This window comes from Triticum dicoccoides, chromosome 4A (assembly GCF_002162155.2).
Source record: "Triticum dicoccoides isolate Atlit2015 ecotype Zavitan chromosome 4A, WEW_v2.0, whole genome shotgun sequence".
NCBI lineage: Eukaryota > Viridiplantae > Streptophyta > Magnoliopsida > Poales > Poaceae > Triticum > Triticum dicoccoides.
In genome coordinates this window covers 605,453,919-605,464,036 of record NC_041386.1, presented here as the reverse complement: position 1 = coordinate 605,464,036, position 10,118 = coordinate 605,453,919, and the positions used below count along the sequence as shown (strand labels likewise).

Sequence of the window (10,118 nt, the reverse complement as noted above, 5' to 3'; positions counted from 1 at the left end):
TTGAGGCACACCATGACCACGTGGAGTATGATCATAGAGGATGAGCGGGAACAGCCGTCAGACAATCACTATCAGAATGAGGGGAGCAAGATTTATATACCACCTGTTCAGCCACATATCAAGAACCACGCGGGTCATGAACAACTTCGTGATGAGCATCTGTGGTCGCTTCATGGTCAATAAACTTGTTCGTATTATGTTCTATTTCACATTGTTTGGACCATCTGTTATGCTTGAATTTGAATTTTGAATCAAATTTCACAAACTTTGGGTTTCAAATCATTATCACGTATGCGTGTCTAATATAACATTATTCAGGTGGTATTTCGATGCATGTGTCATTTGTATGCTTGTTTAACGGGAAATAGAGAAAAATGGATTTCAGGGGAAGATGTTTACGAGAAAAGAAAAAACTAATCTCTCCAGACAACTTCCCCTGAATTATACAGGTTTTTGTTTTTAAACTTTACAGGGAAACTTGGAGCTGTTAGAGATATTTCTTTTGAGAACAATCTGTTGGAGATGCTTAATACAGAAACTTTTTTTTTGAGAAACTAGAGAAAATATTTTTTTGTCTGACAGAAAATGTTTTTTTTAGAAATTACAGAAATGAATAAGATTGAGAGGCGAGTTACTTTTTTTTAGCCAAGAGAGGCGAGTTACTTAGTCTACACAAGGGGGTGGAGGCCCATCCAGTTTCTGGCCGCTGGACGGACGGCCCAGTATGCACTCATTGCTGCATTACCACGTCCTGTCCTGACCGGCCCATAGACCCACCATGAAGGGATAAGAAAAAACAGAGGCTAGGGTGTTGCTAAAAAAAAGAAACCGAGGCCGGAGAGAGAGAGAGAGATGACGACGGCGGCGGAGCGAGCTCGCCGCCCACACCTCCCTCAAGCCCAAGCCCAAGCCCAAGCCCAAGCCCCGGTAAACTCCAATTCCATGCCCTCCCTCTTGGTTAGAGATCTCGTCGTCGTTGGAATTCAGGGTGGGGGAAAAGAGGGTTCTATGGTTCGTCTTGGTCGGCCTCATTTAGAATTCGGAAGCATTCGCCTGTCAATGAAAAACCAAACCAGAAAAACGAGTAAAAAAATCAGAAAAGGGAAAAACCTATAAAAATGAAAATAACAAAAAAAACAGCAACACAGAAAGAGAATTGAAAATGTAAAAAAAACAAGAAAAAAATGAAAGGAAATGCTGCATCTGACACCTTGCTGCATGCTTGTACTAGTTATGAGCCTGGACCGGCATTTCAGGAGAGCCAGAGTGGAGAGCAGGGTAAACCTGAAATCCCGTTGTCTGACTCGACAGAACTTTGGCTAATACAGTGGCCTCTAAACCATGTATGTAACTTGGAAGTTTGATTTTTTTCCCCCCACCCGTCTGGCATGTTACTCGTATGCTGCATTTGGGCTCCAAGGTAACATTTTTCTGTATTATTACACAGGTAAAATGCTTCTGATTTTCACGGTGAAGAGGTTTCTCTTACGCTTCATCACAATGGAAACTTGGGAAATTTGGAAAGTCCTTCGGGTAAATAACTTCGATTTATTATTTCGAAATGGTTTTCACTTAAATAATTACATGTTTTTTTGATCTTAAAGCTTCTCAGCATTCAGACAACAACTGAGTTTGATCTTCAAGCTTGTCAGCATTCAAACAACTCTTGAGTGTTTATCGGGTCTATTTTTTCTGGACAGTCTTCTTTATTATTAAAGATAGCTGTGCTAATTATATAAATGGAACTACTTGCTTGCCACTTGTCTTTCATTTTGTTAACTGTTAAGAAGATTCAGACAATGCTGGGTCTTTGATTGTCACTAATGTTACGCAGGCCCACAAGTGCGTCCTGAGTTCTTAGTTCAATCTCAGCTTCCTCTTATTCAAATTTGCTTGTTTATTAGTCCCTCTTGAATCCTTGGAATGGAAATAGAAATTAACAAGATGTTACGCTTCAGTCTACAAAAAGATGATGTTATTCTTTTGTGGATGTTCTGCCAGAAGTTTGTTGTGTCACGTGATATATACTTGTAAACTTTTTCAGTAATACTTTGTAGTACTAGCTGACTTGTATAGTCCCTTCTCCATTCTCACAGGCTGAAAATACCATTGTTTAATTAAAATAGCTATGAATGCTTCTCCACAAACATTCAGGTATATCTAATGTACGTTATTTGGCAGGGACATCGTATGAACCCGTCAGCTTTGCTGCTCAACAGCCGGATGCTACTGTCTTCATTCCATCAGGATCTCAAATGAAAGCTGGTACGTACTTGAAATGTCAACTTTAGTGAGTAGTAATTTAATTGTACAGTATTTTGCAAATGTAGTACTTTAATTATATTTCCATTATATTGAAGTAATGTGAAATTTGCTGAAGCATTCTGACCGTCTTGGTTTAGTATTTCCATGTCGTATTGATGACACAATCGATGGGTTGGTAAACCCTAATTAAATTCGCACTATGTAGCACCATGTTTTGCTTCGTTGCCAGAATTTTAATTCACTGGATGCTAGTCAGTGATAGTTTGTAGCACCACGTTTGATTTCAGAAAATGTGCATCTTACTCTTCAAGGGAAATACTCCCTCCTTCCCAAAATACTTGTCGTGGTTTTAGTTTAATTAACTAAAATCATGACATGTATTTTCGAACGGAAGGAGTAACAAATAAAAGAAGAAACAGCACATGACACTTCATCGCTGGAAGTTTATCTCCAAATGTCTAACTCTTATGAGTTACGGTACATGCTTATTCCTCTTGAAGCAATGAAGGGAACAAATCTCAACACGGTAAAGAGGGTATACCATGAATGTAAATCTTAGAGTTTAACGGGCATACAAGGAGTTGGATCATATGTGTGGTATAATTTTTTTATCAGTTATCTTGTAGAAATAAAGCTCCCATTGTTGTGAGTTTCAGGAGAAGCAGTGCTATTTGCATGACATATACTTATATTATGAAAAGAAGTTGGTGCAATAGCTGTGCTCCAACTTTGTAAATATAAGTAACATGAGTCTAAGAATATACTCCCTCCGTCCGGGAAAAGTTGTCTCCGACGACATTTTGCGAAAATCACCTCCCCTTTCCTCCGACAAACAACACACTCCCCGCGCCAGAGCCAGAGCTCCCTTGCTCGTCTCCCCCTCGCCGGAGCTCCCCCGCGCCAGAGCTCACCTCCTCTGCTCCCCCGCACAGCTCTCCCGCGCGTCGCCGGAGCTCCCTCTCCCCACGCCACTGCCGCGTTGCTTCCCCCCTCCTCGTTCCTCTCATCGTCCCCCCATGGCGAATCACGGCGAGGAAGGCTCGACTTTTTTCGATCTGCTATCCGACGGCGTCCTTCCCCGAGGGCGGCGAGCCGGAGCTTCCCCTGCGCGTCGTCGACCACCTCCTCATTGGCTGGACGCCGTCGACCACGAACCCAGTATTCTCCAAGCGCACGCCGCTGTGTGGGTCGCCGAGATGCCGAGGCCGAGGCGGAGCTCCAGGCCATCGAGGTCGCGTACGCCGCCGAGTCCGGCAAGCGCCGCCAACTCCCAGACTGGTCCAAGGCACCCGCCCCCGCCTCCGTCTGCCCATAGCCCAACCCAGTCCCCTCGCCCCCCTCCTGCCAAGGTGCGGCTCCCCCCTCTTCTTGCCTCCCGCTTTCCCCTTCTTGTACTCCAAAATGCTTCTTTTGAGTACATTAGCTGTCAATTTAGTCTATCTTGAAGCTTGGGAGCTTCTTTAGCAAGTTCACTGTAAAATTGAGTACAAGATCACGGAAAATTTTCTGGAGTGTATGTTCTGCAGTCACTGAATTTTCTCGAGTGCATGTTTACTGAATTTTCTGAAGTGTATGTTCACTGAATTTGGTTTTCAGTAGTGTTAAGAGTTCAAATCAATAGTGCAGGTTCGTGTACATGGCCACCCCCCATGGATATGCATTGGGGCGCTCCTGGGAGAGAGGATTCATGGCCATCCTAGCTAGCTGCTAGGTGGAGAACGTGTTAGGTTCTTGCTGTCCGTGGCAAAAGCTGGGGCGATCGAGTAGGAGTAGCTAGCAGTGTTGATGGTGTGTGGTGTAGAGAACCATGCAGATGTCATGGGCAGGCACTCATAGTCTAAATTTCATTGATGTCAAATTTTATTTATGTGTCAAGTTTGAAATCAACTTGACTGAACATCAACTTGTTCTGGTTTAGTGTAGAATCACTTAAGTAGATGGAGTAGTTATTTTTTATACTCTCACTGAAGACTGTGTTGCTAAATCGACATCAAGTTTAGGAACAAGTGTGTGTTCCTAAATAATCTTCAGTTTCCACTATATTTACTGTCAAGTCTGAAATTTTGATCTTTACTGTCAAGTCTGATTTGTCTCTGAACATTGGTTACAGTAAATTAGTGGTTAACTGGACATAAGGATTAGATCTTAGCTAGTGCTCTTTTCAGATGGCTTGTTCTCAAAATTTGGTACTCCATTAGAGTAACTTAATTCTCAATATTAACCGTTTCAGTTTCTAACAAGTTTCTTCCATGTGTTCTGAATTAAGTACAGTCAATGATCAAGTGATCTCTTCTCCAAGTTGCCTGAAATTGAATCAGTCATTTAGTTAACTTGGATTTTTTTTCCAAAATCTGTACATTTAGTCAAGTTTCTTCCATGTGTTCTGAATTAAGTACACTATGGGATCATTTTATTTTACTGTAGATTTGCTTGCAACTGGTTTTAGAAGTATTGCTCGTTTTCCAATTTATGCTGTTTTTTGATCTTTTATGCATAGTTTTATTAGAAGTATTGCTTGTCAAAAGAGTGTTTAGAGATTTTAGGGCTATGTCTAGAAAATCATACCAAGAGTACAAAAGATGAAAGGAGATCTTTCTTGTTGTGGCCAAAAGAAAATGGATGGATATACGTAATGTAGGAGGAGGATCATGTTTTCAGTGCCTTAGTACACAAAAGTAGGCAAAGTTTCTGTAAGAATATACTTAAATCAAGTTTATTCAGTTAACTAAATCAAGTTTATTCAGTTAAGGACAGAATTATTTTGATCAAGTAATTACTGTGACAACATTGCAACATTTCTTCAGAGTACATGATCAGTTTTGCCCCTTTTTAGTAAAGAGGTGCAGCAACTTTCTGGGATTTCTGAAACTTTAGTCACCGGGACAATATACAGTCACCTGGGAGTCACCTGGGATTTCTGAAACAATACCACCACTTGGACAATTCAAAACAGTTAACTGAAAGTGTCTAAAACAGTTAAGTGTTTCTGGGATTTCTTTTTTCTTCTGCAAGGCATGATTTCTTTTTTCTTCTTCTTTTTTCTCTGGTGTGTCATGTCTTTTTTTTAGACTAAAAGTGAATCAGAGCAAAAATCTTCTATGTCAGTGTGCTAGAAATAAGAAGACAAAATTGGACTAAAATGAATGACTGAAATTGGACAATTGGAAACTTTAGGCATGTTTGCAATTGGACAAATGGTGTATAAATCCAAATAAATCAAATAAATTCAAATGATTCAAATAATCTTAGTTTGCAATTGGAAACTTTAGGCATGTTTGCAATTGGATAAATGGTGCACACTTGTTTATTTCCTCTCTAGTGGCCTAATTCTAGTGGAACTTTAGTTGGTTAGTGCTCTTCTGTTGCTTTTGACTAATCTTAGTTTGACGGACCTGACTTGTGCTCATTTCCAGTGGACTTCACATTCCAAAGGAGGGACAGAATCTGGAGTAATTGATTATTTCCAAAATCTGGAGTAATCTTCTCAAGTTACATGATCAGTTGTGCTTGACTGAAAATTTTCACAGGAAAATTTTGACTGGAGTAACAGAGGCATAACAGTACAAATTACAGGTATAGATTGCTCTGTTCAACAAACTTCCTATCAGTCCAACAATGTTTCTGAATCTAAACTTTTTCAGTTAACAGAACCTGAACCTGAACTTTTTAACCTTCCCTCTCCCTTTCATGCGAATGTGGATGTTGCACACTATTGTGAAGGTGTAGCACTGCCCAATTAAATTTCCACTTCACATATCTACTTCAATTTCTACTACAAATTCACCTTTTCAACAGCAGACGCGGGGCAGAGAAGTCAGACGGCGAGGATGAGCAGAAGCATCAGACGGCGAGGAGGAGCAGAAGCATCAGACGGCGAGGACTCGATCTGGGGGCGTTGGCTTCGCCCAACAGCTGCAGCATCAGAGGCTGGAGGGAATCGCGGCGGCAGCAGAAGGAAGCGGCGGCCGGCGACTTGCCCAAATCCCGCACCGGCGGCCGCGGGCGCGAGGAAGCGGGCAGAGGATGAGGGCGCGGGCCGCACCGGCTAGGGACGCGAGCAGGGCGACGAGGGAGGTGCCTTCAGCCGTGGAGGAGGCGGGCGTCCAGTTGGTCGCCGCGGAGGAGCAGTCACCTCCGTGTGGGCGGCGGCGCAGCTCGCCTTCGTGCAGGCGGCGCAGGCGGGCAGGGGCGCCGCGGATTGGCAGCGGCGGCGCAGCGGCGACGCAGGTGGACGGCAGCGCGCTGGGCTCTACGGTGGCTGCCGACGGCGCGCTGGGCTTGTTCCTGCCGCGGGCGTCCGGAGGAGGAAGAAGCAAAGGGGTAATTAGCAGGAGATTTAAAATCCTAAGGGTTTATTTGCAAAAATCATAATGAACTACGCCGTGGACAACTTTTCCCGGACGGAGGGTTCTGCATTCAACTGTCGACGTGTGTAACCTGCAGTGGTTATGTTCTGTTTTTTATTTTTAACACAAGCTTGCAAACAATGCGGGGAAAGAAAGCAAACTATGTAATGCTTATTTCACATTGGTTTAACAAAAACTACTCCCTCCGTCCACTTTTGTAAGTCGTTTCAGACAGCTCAAAATGGGCTGTTTTGCACATTGTCTGAAATGTCTTCAAGGTCTTATAAAAGTGAACAGAGGGAGTAAAAGTAATATACCAGCTCTCCCTGGCTGTGTTGTTTCCATTTTGTTATGAGCCCAAGCAGTCCATTTTAACCTATATTTATGTCATGTGCTCTCTGTATGCCAATTGGCCTTTTGACTAACATGTACTCCCTCCGTTCCAAAATAGATGACCCAACTTTGTACTAATCTTGTAGTAGTACAAAATTGAGTCATCTATTTTGGAACGGAGGGAGTAGATGAATAAATTCCGGTGGGGAAGATTTCACGCAGAGTTTGCTTGGTGCGTTACCCTGAACCTGAGGAATTGGAGAAAGAGAAACCAAGTTTTGGGAGTCTTCTTACACCTGGCAGTAGGAGATCTGCAGGTATGTCTTTTTGAAGATGGTTTTTCTTCAGTAATCCCTCTTTTCAGCTGTCAATACGTTAGATGAGTTAGGCAGAGATTTTGCTAGATTTGCTGAATGAGATAGTACATGAAGAAGGCTTGATCCATGAATGCAAGTTTAATTTACCTCTGTTTAACTAAGCCAGACATCACTACTAGAAAAAACGCACTGATTGTGTTAACGTTGCTGTTTTATGCAAGACATGAAATTCATCTGTACTAGAATGCTATGAGGCAGACAATATCTTTCATCACTGATGAAATGCTGCCTACCGGTAGTATGTTAGCATGCATGTCCTTTGATCATAAATACAGGAGCAGCAAAATACATATTGGAGATAACCCTTACTGTCACTCAACGATCATCAGCTTTGTATGTGTCCAGCCAGCCAACCAGCCAGTTATTGCTTGTTCCTCGCCAGTCCTGCTGCGTTTGTCGGTTTTGCTTACTGAAGTTGTTAGCCCTTGATGCAGCAAACAGCGCGGTCTGAACCTAGCGTACGTATTGCCTTGTGCAGGTTTGAACATCCTGAAGAAGGAATTGTACATCCTGAAGGAAGGAAGGAAAGGAATTGTAGGCGATCAATCCACCACATGATCTTTGTTGTGCTGTGTGTGCCCTAATCTTTCTTGATAAATTTTTCTAGAAACTCGGTCAAACTTCACATCATTCGACTTGAGAGAAAATTCACACCCCTTGTTTTCAGAGACGGATGGAGAGTAGAATCAAGCGATCTGCAACAAAGTACGTACAAAGAAAACAAGAGAAAAAGCATGAGACAGGGGAACTTCAAAAGGGGAATGTTATGTATGGTAAGGGTTGTGTGGGACGAAACGATGCATATATACATGCCACTAACATGGGTAAGCATGAGCTAGCTAATCTGAAAAAGCTTGGGATCTTCCTGTTTCGTTTTGCTTCAAATCCTGGAATGTTGCCACCTCCTTCATCGTGGCGCATGCTCATCCCAAGCAAATTATTCCTGTAGGTACTATGGCCATGTACATCAAGGTTGCTAGGTACTCCATATTATGATGTTAACCATGCATGTTGCTGACTGACTGGGAGATTGGGGCCCTTTCCACCACTTTGTAGATATGTGGAGGTTGCACCTGTCGGTCTTCTTGAGCAGCTGCACGCCCCTTTCGCCGGATGGCATGTTGAACATCTTCGCCGATCCTGTTCTTGTACCTGAATGGTTCGTCTTCATCACAAATTCACAATGAACTCGATAAGCTCATATGGCATAGAGAATAGCCTGATATTGAGCAAATCTCCAAAACCACCACATTGGATTATGGTCTTCTTTGGCTCGCTGACCGGCTTCGTAGCGACCTCGTGCAACCGCTTTGCTGCAAATCGCAGACTGAATCCACAGCAATGCTGTTGCGCCATGGTTGTTTGTTGCAGCCGCAGAAAAAGGTTGGAAGAAGAAAAGCATCAGTACAGGTTGCCTTATCATACCCAAAACAGTGTTAAATAGACCCACTAACAATGCTGATGATCGTACCATCCAACAAGAAAGATGCGACGCCGGCGATGGCTGCAAGGTCGCTGCCCGTGGCCTTTGATCCGAGCCTGACGGCAAGGCACAGGCAGGCGTTCATAGTCCAGGGTGGCGGTGGTTTCTGAGATTTGCTCACCATGTCTCTGACTCTCTGTTGTCTGCTCGCACTACCTCGTGCAATTATTTCGGCTAGTAGCGCTGGGCCATCCTCGGCGACCCCGGTGCCGGCACCGTGGACCTCCAGTCCGTCGCCGCCACGCTCAAGATCGCCCAGCCTGCGGCGCAGCGGCAGAGGGTGGCCGCTCGGTCCACCAGGGGGAAAAGGAGAGGGCTACAATCATGAAAAAATAGGGATAGGCTAGGGTCAGTCCACTGAAAAATGTTTTTGGGCCAGACGATTCATTTTGGGCCGTCTGCTCATCTTCCTTCCCTAGCCACCGCACAGACCACCTCCCAAACCGTCAGCTTCCACCGCTCCGCAGCCGCTGGCGCCAGCCACGTCGCTCCGCCCTCCCCTCAACTGCCGCCCACCTCGCGCTGATCATCCCTCTAACCCCGGCAATGAACAGATTTTTCTGGTGAACCTGCACCCACTGCCCCCACCCCTAAGATAGATATCCTAAGATAGACCAGCGGCTGCTACTTCTCCGGCTGCTCCTTCCTTCCATCCGGCGGCTGCTGCTTCCTTCATCCAAAATCAACCGACTTAAATACTATATTCAGGCGGACGTTCACGTAAACTGAGAAAATACACAAGTTATTTTTTGGAAAGGGAACATCACACGTGTCAAACCAAGGGCGATCGATTTTGTACCCGCTATGAACCCGAAAGCCAAGTTCATGTACCTGCAGTGAACATATTTTAACAGAAACGCTAAGAACCCGACGTCAGATTTTTAGGTAGGGCAAATATGACATTCTTCACGGCAATGTACTATATTGGTGTGATTAGGGATGTAAATGGTACAGATATTTTCCGTTCTGAATTCGCATTCACATCCATTTTTATGAATATGGTATGCACTTGCACAAATACGCCGGATATGGAGGCAGATAGGGATTTTTGTCAACCGGATATCCGGCAGATATGGTATAGGTAACATCCGACGGATGTGGATTATCCGGTATTTTCTGTGGATTTTCTGAGAATATCAAATAAGATTATCTGATTAATTTAGACCTTAAAGAGCCCAAATACCAAACCCGCCCACTAATAAGAATCACCGCATGCAAATTGTTACCATATGCTTTTCTTCCCAGCGACGCGAGGGTTTCATCTAGGGTTGCCATGGCCGCCAGGGAATTCTTGGTCCCTTCATCTTCGGCTGT

General features: G+C 44.0%; 2 long non-coding RNA genes across 3 annotated transcripts; both read left to right on the top strand.

Moving 5' to 3' along the window:
* The first annotated feature begins 1,233 nt into the window (after positions 1–1,233).
* On the top strand, positions 1,234–2,235 carry LOC119287254. Its single transcript, XR_005140789.1, has 3 exons — positions 1,234–1,343; positions 1,448–1,533; positions 2,182–2,235. It is a non-coding gene; the product is annotated as an uncharacterized LOC119287254 (long non-coding RNA).
* An 822-nt stretch (positions 2,236–3,057) lies between these two features.
* LOC119287253 lies at positions 3,058–6,953 on the top strand. 2 transcript variants are annotated; one of them, XR_005140788.1, is made up of 3 exons: positions 3,058–3,614; positions 5,679–5,838; positions 5,914–6,953. It is a non-coding gene; the product is annotated as an uncharacterized LOC119287253 (long non-coding RNA). The 2 variants fall into 2 exon arrangements; XR_005140787.1 differs by having other exon boundaries at positions 5,907–6,953.
* Positions 6,954–10,118: the final 3,165 nt, after the last annotated feature.